We start from the raw sequence: 9,367 nt of genomic DNA, 5'->3' as shown, positions 1-9,367 counted from the left end.
GCAGGCGTTTAAGGTAGTCCGTGCAAACAACAAAAAAAAAATATGCAAAAAAAAAAAAATAAAATCAACCAAAACCCACCCACATGATGATTAACCTGCCAAACCAAACCAAGAGCAAAGGTGTCAGTACAAGTGCCCCATGCCAGGTCACTTTTGCCACAACTTGAACCCACATTTTCCACCCCTTGGTTGTCTCAAGGCCAGAAAAAATACTTTGTGGTGGGTGGGTGGGATGGGGTATCGTAGATTTTACATCTTTGCATGGCTGAGTGGGTGGTGTGGGTACTGGCCGGCCAGCTTCGGTCTCCGGTTGGTGCTGAGTTCACTATCTGGGCCGGGTTGACGGTAGGGGCATAGGGTCGTCAACTATCAGGTTTTTCAACGTCCCGGCATGGTACTTTTTGGGGGGAATTGTTGCCGATTTATACTCTTAATTGGCAATACGGTGATTGATTTTTCTCACTGTGCAATATTTTTTGTTTTAAGAATGCCAGCCATTCATTCTGGGTATTCCGCTGGATAAAACTGGCAAACACTGACCGTTTCTGTGATAAACCAGTCAGGTGGCAACTCCATGTGGGTGCTGTAATTAGTCTCGTCATCCCTGGATTAAGAGCGTGAACGAGGGTTCACCCCTGAGCAGTAACCTGCGCTCGAAGATGTACGTGTGTGTGTGAACACCGGGTGGGAACAGGATTGGGAAGTCACTAAGTTGATTATCCTGCTGAGACTCTCTGAAGAATGATCACTCGAGAGGGTATCAAGGGTTACCACTGACCATGGAGCCAATGAATCATTGTCTTCAGGATTGAAGGGGAAAAAAAAGGGGGCATGAAAAGAAACATGAAGCTCCGGTGCCTATTTTTTTTCATACTCAACATATTTTGTAAGTCGGGGTTTTCTGTGGCAGTTTTAATGCTTTGCACCCAACACATAAACTTTATTTTTTAGATATTAATCGACGGGCTGTGTGTTTCCATCATGTTTGGTTCTTTTTAATTGAATCAGCCTTAAACTGTGGGGAGTGACTCATTGTTTGAGGGAATGCCCTCCCCCTCTCCCAGTTAAAACCTGGGGATCTTGCTTTTAAAATCCTTGTGAAAATATGTGTGTAAAATATTTTTCTTGTAGTAGAATATGTGTAAAATTCATTTATTTTGTCTATAAAATTTAAAGAAATATGGATGTCTCCTATAATAAAACACTGTGAAAGGGGCACAAATCAAAGTTTAGAAAGAGATTTGACCCCAATAAATATGACTCCTTCAAGTTTCATGGACCTCCTTAAGAGTCTTTTTCCCCACCCCCTGAGTGGTTTTGCATAGACTCTCAGAGATAGTGACGCGTTTCCCTCAGGCTGGGGGAGGAACAGAGTGAGCACAGACCCAGAGAGACAATCGGCCACAGACAATGTAACCATGACTGAGTTAGAGAGGCAAAGGCTCAGAGTGAGGAGGCAGAGCGAGAGAGAATAATAAACAGTGCCAGACATTCAGGCATACACAGAAAGAACTGTAAGTTTCCATCAGATCCAAACAGATTCAGAGACAAGGACGGGGTTGAATGTGTGTGTGTGTGTGGTAGGAGAGGCACTATGAACAGGCACATGAATCAATAGCAGTGTTTGAATTCACTGCTGACAACAGCACAGTTAGTCCTGGGGGGAGGGGGCATTGAGATTCATAGAGAAAGACACTAAAAAAAAAGAGAGCAAGAGATAGTGCACAAGAGGGTATAGAAAAAGGCCGAATATAAGGGAGGAAGATTTGTAAGGACGCAGTGAGAGAGTCATTTTTTAAAATCAGTGCACGTTGGTTCGCAAATTAAACTCCCGGTCGGATTAACGTACAGTGTGAATCAGAGACAGACAGACAGAATTGCAGTCAATTGGAAGTAATAGGGCGACAGAGCCACTTAAAAATATTAACAATGCTCGCATCGGAGAGCAAGGCAGGAGAAGATTTGTGGCTCTTTAGATATTTTGAACTAATTGGAAAAAAGATACTTTACAACACTAGGATTTTATTGAATGCAGTCTGTAATTTTTAATTAATTACTTATACTTTTTTTTTGTTCCTTATTTCCTTCCCCCGGTTTCCCCCAACTTTTTGATCAGAAGGAACTGTCCAACCCTTGGACCTATCAATGCCAGTCTATGGTCAAATCATTAGAAACTCTGTTTGGTCACTGCCCAGCCAGTTTCCCTCTATCCTGCAGACTTGTATACTCACCCGAGTGTGAATGGCAATTGAATCAGGAATGGAAATCAGGTCTTGCAGCTGAGATACCAAATGTCTACTGGCTGCCATACCAGAGACTTGGTATCCCACAATGTTCTCCCTCCTTCACCTTAGAAGTGTTTTTTTTAACTTTCCCCCTGACGCCGTGTAGATTCACCATCACTCAGAGCCATTCGGTACCTCCTTTCTTCATGGGCGCTTTGGCAGTGAGGGCATCACAGCCTGATTCTATCCTCCACACGACAACCACACACTAAAGCTACCTGAAGACTGAAATTGGGTTAACATTTGTAAGATACGGCCCAGGCCCAGCAGTTACTTTCATAATACACGTTTGGAATGTGTACTAAATGCAGACACTTCATTCAAATGAAATTAAACCAATACATTTAATAAAAAAAGGTGACATTTTGTGGGGGGGGGGGGGGGTAGGGATTCTTCACCGATCTCCTGCCGTAAATTCAGCAGAAGATTGGTTGACACAGCTGAGAAATGGTGTAAACAGCCACTTATACTGCGGTTTCTGCCAAAGCTACAGCGGGGATTCAGGAAACCTACCCCCCCCCCCCCCACAAAATTTTTTACCCCTGAACTTTTATCTTTTATTTTCAGTCCACCCAAAAAAATATTTTTTTTAAGGGTCGACTTTTAAGGCCAGACCAAATGTGAAATATCCCATGGCCAGTATGGAACTGGGCCATAGAGACCTCTGATCAATGCCTATTTAGCTGTGACCAGCCAGGACAGTGAGGGTGGGGGGAACTACAATTGTCCTCTCTGCCCAGGAGCAGAGTTAGGACTTTGCAACCCGTGCAATTGCATGAGGCCCCAAGCTAGTCAGGGCTCCCGAGCAGATCCACTGATAAGTTTAAGGATTGTGGTGAATCAATCTACTTTTATATTTACCTGTTGTAAATAGGTAAGGAGGCCATTTGGCCCATCCTGCCCGTGCCAGCTCTTTGAAAGAGCTGTCTAATTAGTCCCAATCTCCTGCACTCTCCCCATAGCCCTACAAATGTTTCCTTTTCAAGTATACGTGAGCAGACTTGACACCAGGTTAAGTAGGTGTATTTAGTATCATTGTCTAGCAAAATGTAGGAGCCCCAAACTGAACCTTTGCTCAGGGTCCCTGCAAGGTGACTGCTATTCCTGTCTGTGCTCCTATAACGGGGAGGGGGAGAAAAGAATTAGTGAAAACTCCCAACTCCCTACTGGAAACTGTGTCAGTAGATGTTGATCGACAGGATTAGGGCTTGTCTGTAATGTCCCTCAGGCTCAAATAGCCTTCCACCTCTCCCCATTCAGGCTGATTTGTGAAGAGTGCTCATGTGGGAGGGGTACTGGAAGCCACCAGTGAAGCTGTAACCCAGCACGTCAGCAAAGAGAGGGAAGAATTTTTATTTTAAAAAAAAATCATTTTAGCTATCTTGCACAGTGAACATGTCTCTATGTTGAATCTATGATGTGCCCAGTTTAGAGCCGCAGTGACTGTAATGACAGAGAATCACCTTCTGCCTTATGTTCTCATGGTCTGAAGTAACCGACTTATCTGATCCTCGCTGAGAGACAAAGGGAGAGACAGACACAGGGCTTGCAGGCTCTCAGCAATGAGCAGCTTTTGGATCTGTGCCAGTGCTTTGTGGGGGAGGGGGAGAGACCCAGATATTGCTGACGTGCACAGTGTGGGTGTTGAGTGGGGGGTGGTGGCGGGGGAGGGAGAGTTGGGAGCGGGTACAACCCTTCGCCCTCATTCGTTGGAAGTTAGTCGAGGCTTTAGTTTGGTGGTAAAGCATAGGAAGAGATTAGCAACACAAGTGGCCTTCTGAATGAGTAATCCCCACCCATCGCTGTGTCCTGTGCATGGCACTGAGCACAGGCAGTGTGAGGTTCTGCCTGCTTCCTCAGCTGCAGTTTCAAACTGGCTATGCTAATCAGTGGGTAACACAGCCGGGGGAAGGAGGTGGGGGGGGGAGGGGTGCTGTGACTCAGAAGTGAATCGGAGATGAGAAATATTTAATTTAGCTCCACTGACACAAGACCCTCTGTTTATTCAATGGGACAGGGAGGCTGACAGCCAGTCAGGGCCTGTAGGTAAGATCCAGGGTTATTATGCAACTATAAACAGTACGCCACATCCTAGTAAAAATCAATCTCCGGTCTTTTATAACTTCTATTTGTCCGATAAACATTTGCCTTGTTCTGTGTTATTGTGACAGATTGCTTTTTGCAAAAAAAAACTTCCAGTCCACTTATTTTCTCTCCACGCCCTCTAATGCTTCAGGAGATTTGCCATATGGTCCCTTGGGTGCTCTCTGGGGCCTTACCCAAGTAGCCATTATTCATGTACCTAGATAGTGAGTGTCAGGAAGCTATTTGACAGTGGAGTGCATTGCAGAGAGCTCATCCACCTGTACTCACCCACCGTTCCCACACGCGTATGCCAGCAGGAGTCACAGTACAGCAATCAGAAGTGGGAACGCTCGCTGATTTCCACCCCCTGTCCATCTTAAGCCCAGTGACGCTGAGGTCAATTGTAGAGCCCCTCCCACTGCACCGACTGAGATCAGCTAACTCAGCCTGAACCTTGAATTTGGGACTTTCTTGATCTGTGGGCTCAATTTAGGCATTGCTCAGTTGTTGAGTATATTCAAGACTGAGATCGATAGATTTTTGGACTCTAAGGGAATCAAGGGATATGGGGATCGGGGGGGAAAGTGGAGTTGAGGTCGAAGATCAGCCAGGATCTTATTGAATGGCGGAGCAGGCTCGAGGGGCCTTATGGCCTACTCCTGCTCCAATTTCTTATGTTCAGCAATGAGCAGTGCCCTTATCAACTGACACAAAGGGGAAGCCTAAACAACAACAATTTGCATCTACGTCACGCTTAGCGCCTAGAAGACATCCCAAGGAGTGTCCTGTACATGTTTGAATATCACAACCCTAAACTATATACAGAGAATTGTAAACAATTTTACAACACCAAGTTATAGTCCAGCAATTTTATTTTAAATTCACAAGCTTTCGGAGGCTACCTCCTTCCTCAGGTGAACGATGTGGAAAATAGATCTGACTGGTGATTCTTTTCTTCCATGCTTTATGCTTCAAAATGGCTGGTTTAGGAGTTGAGCATAACTCCTCATTAAGGTTTCCCCCAGTGAGATCCTGGATGTGAGTGGACATTGTGCGGCAAACCTCATCCGTCATGCCTACAAGGAAAAGTTTACACAATTATCTATTTTCAGTCTGCCTCTGAGCAGCAGTTTTAAAATCATAAAATGTGGCAACAAGGAGGAGCGTCACTGAGATCTTGAATAGACGGTGTAGAGAACTGCAATGACTAAGCTGTTTCCCACCATAATAGAGTGCCAAAAATGTCAAAGCTAACTAACAAAATTTCTGAGTTGCCACATGGTGCAATGTTTGTTAATCTGTCTAAGTAAAAAAAAGTTGTGTATGACTGGTGTCCATCTGGCCATTTCGTTAGTCTCCATTAATCACTGCATTACATTTATGATTGGTCCGTGTATTATCGATCACATGATTGGCAGGAACCAATCAGCTGTGACATTCAATACGTGTCAGTTGCCATTTTGCCCCGTACCCTGGGCTGTGCAGTGCAAAAGGGCCGTGGGTTGGGGTGGCTGCTCTCTGATCAACCTCTTTGGTGTCCAGCCCCACTCCCAGATATTCTCAGTCCTGCTCCATTCCCTTGATCCTGTTTACTGCACTTTGCCCAGCCTCCGACCCAGTCTCACCCCTTGGCCTCTGCACCGGCTTCCTGACCCAAGCCCCAGCTCTAAAACATATAAACGAAAGGGATAAAATGGTTAAAAAAGCAAATGGGTACTTAAAAAAAAATTCAACCAAGGTGATCGAATCATATAAAAAATAAATAATTAAAATAATCACATTGATGGTCAAAGTAATTCTTTCTCTCCTTTCCTTTTTTCTTGACCCTGATCATTAGGATGATGCACGTGTTGCCAAAAGAACAACTGTTGTAGGGTTGGAGAGTGTGAGAGACGAGCATAGGCCACAACTGTATGGAATTGCTGATTATTATTTCTTTATATTTCTTTCTAAGAGGTTTACTTCAAATTGTTACTAATCACAACAATATTGTTGTTCTCCACCAAAGTCCACGTCCTGCTCTGCAGCCCTGAAGCAGGCTCCAAGCTTACTTAAATCCCAAGCTGTACTCCTTCCCACATGCAGTTCCAGGTGCTGGTACTGGCCTTCCCACACGCTCCTGGGAGCAGCTTCATGCTTCAGCCCTGCTCCGCTCCCACAGCCAATCTTCTCCCAGGCCTCCATCAATACTTCTATGGGGCAGTTGTTCGGAGCTCAACAACAAAGCGGCCAAAGGACAGCTCATCTTCCAAGGCCCCAGTAATTGCCTTTCCAGAGCCATGCAACAGTATAGAGAAGAAGACAATAAGACAATGGCCAATTTATTTGGGTACTGAATAAAACGTGCCTTTATGTATCACAAATGGCATCATCTCTCTGAAAATTGATAACTCAATTGAGAACAGATAGCAATACAAATACAAATGGTCACAAAGTAGACTCCCCCAATGGTCTAGATAGTAATCACTTGGTGCAGTACTTTTTTTTAATTCATTCATGGGATGTGGGCCTCACTGGCAAGGCCAGCATTTATTATCCATCCATATTGCCCTTGAGAAGGTACTGAGAAGGACCAGAAGGTCCCAGATTTGATTCCCAGCTTGTGCTGAATTAGCTGCTCTGATGCAGCATCCCTGGACTAGGAAGGAGAAAAAAATCAGCCTAAGTTCCCGCTGCTTATCAGTATCTAGTGACCTCTACTGGAAAGATTTCGTCAGTCACACAATGACTCACTGCTTTGATTCCATTGGCACAAGTAGCCCAGTACCTTGCTTAAGGAGCCAGTCTGTGTGAGAGAGAGCCTGGATAGTGAATGGACTAATTGACCATGGAACTTGACCAACGAAACCCAAACCTATCACTGAGGATTAACTGTACAATACTGATTAATTGGCACAATTACCATATTTTTATTTGGGTTTAGTATATAACTTTACCTCATTTTTTTTCTCCCCATAACATTCATTATTCCCCCCCACCCCACTATCCTTTTTCCAACTCTTAGACTTGCTGGTCGGTAGATTCCATCTGCCGGGACCCATTATTCTGTAAATCATCAGCATACATTCCGACACTGAAATTACTGAAATACTGTAACAGCAGTAAAGCTTAAACATCAGAAATGGCTTTATTACTGCGTACTAACCCCAAGCAACATCTCTAAAACACAATCTTACGTTAAAATAAAAAAATGAGCTGTACTCATCCTTTTCCCTCTGTACTATTACTTTAAATGTTATTTTCTTCCATCTATTTTGACCTCTTGTTCTAAATTTACTTTCCTCACTATTCCCACAATCCGTTCAGAGGTGGGAGTAATTGTTTTTTAAATGTCAGTGACTCTCCCAATTGCTCAGCTTGATTAAATGAACGAGTAGCTGAGCCATGCAGAACAGGAAGAGCCCACGTACAATCCCAGTTCGCGATGAGTGACCTGATTTCATCCAAGTGTGGTTGGACGCACTACAATTGGCTTCAGCACTCTGAGGTTTATGGATATCATTTGGGTGAAGTTACTGGAAGCCCGTGGAAACATCCTCCAGCTAGGAGCCAACAGCTTGAGGAGGTGCCAGAGGGTGCCTGGCACCCGTAGAACCACACCTCTACTAGGAAGTAAGCAGGTTGAAGAGAGGGGAGGGAAGAGAAAAGGTTTTTTCAGTGGCTGAAGCTCAGCTTCAAAGGCCCATACACTGTCAATGAATAATCCAGATTCTGTCGTTTGACATAGTTGCATCGCTGAAGTCAGTCTTTGATATGAAAATTGCTAACTGCATCCAAAGTTTTCTGTGAATTTTGTGCTGAAGGGAAAAACACAATTTTTTTCATCTGCATCAAATACTCTCAGGACACAGTAAAATATAGGTTAGATGCTGTGTAAAACTCCCTTAATATCCTTTAACCAAGCTCCAGAACATCACCTTCTACTGCACAACTGTGACATTTTCATTTCCCAAACCATCATATCTCTCTGTGGTACTAATAATTTAGTGCCAAATCACAGTAAGTTTTATCCCAGTGTTCATTGGTAAGTCATTGTACATTGGATCCTTCAAGCCAATAAAGACTTTCATTCCCTCTGGATTTAAACCTATATCCCATTGTCGAAATATTCTCACCCATGGTGTCATCCAAACTCCAAGATAAAAGGGTTCGAAGTTTTAGGGAAACACACTTGGGATTTTGAAAATAATTTTTAAAAACGCCAAAGCACCAATAGCTGAACAACTTTGCAGTCTTCCAGTGAAAAGCACTGGCCAGCAAAAGCTTTTAGAAACCAAAGCTATACTTTTTATAGATAGCTGTCAATCAAAGGCAGTTTGTAGAACGCCAGCACGAGAAGTTTCTTTGCCACCACAAACTAGTCATTGCACTTCAAAAGTAATTCACTGCATGAAGCATTTGAGATGTTGACAAGAGAAGGCATTATGTAAATACAAGTACTATTCTTTGTGTGTGAGCACACAATATAGTTTGCCTGTGAGATCAATGGGATGCATTTGTTGGTCTATTGCTCCACTTACAGACCTTTGTTTTACAGATCAGGGTTCATTCTGAGTCATAAATAATGCTGTTTCTTCCCCCCTCCCCCTTGGGCCAGAATGAAAATGAGAAGTACATGGCCCCAGGAATCTCTCAATGTCATGCAATCTGTTGGGAGTCGCACACCACCAGGTTATAGTCCAACAGCTTTATTTGAAATCACAAGCTTTCGGAGCTTTGCTCACCTGACGAAGGAGCAAAGCTCCGAAAGCTTGTGATTTCAAATAAAGCTGTTGGACTATAACCTGGTGTTGTGCGACTCCTTACATTTGTCCACCCCAGTCCATCACCGGCATCTCCACATCGTACAATCTGTTGCCAGCTCTTCATACACTGCAGTCCTCAAAGGGTAGAAGAGGACTGCCATGATTTGAATGTTTAGCTGACCCCTAGTTAGGTATGTGCAGTAAACATGCAGGCTATGTTTCAAATGCTAGTCACCTCACACAGACTCCCTC

This window comes from Heptranchias perlo, chromosome 30 (assembly GCF_035084215.1).
Source record: "Heptranchias perlo isolate sHepPer1 chromosome 30, sHepPer1.hap1, whole genome shotgun sequence".
Taxonomy (NCBI): domain Eukaryota; kingdom Metazoa; phylum Chordata; class Chondrichthyes; order Hexanchiformes; family Hexanchidae; genus Heptranchias; species Heptranchias perlo.
The sequence above is the reverse complement of the archived record's forward strand: the minus strand, read 5'-3'. Positions refer to the sequence as shown.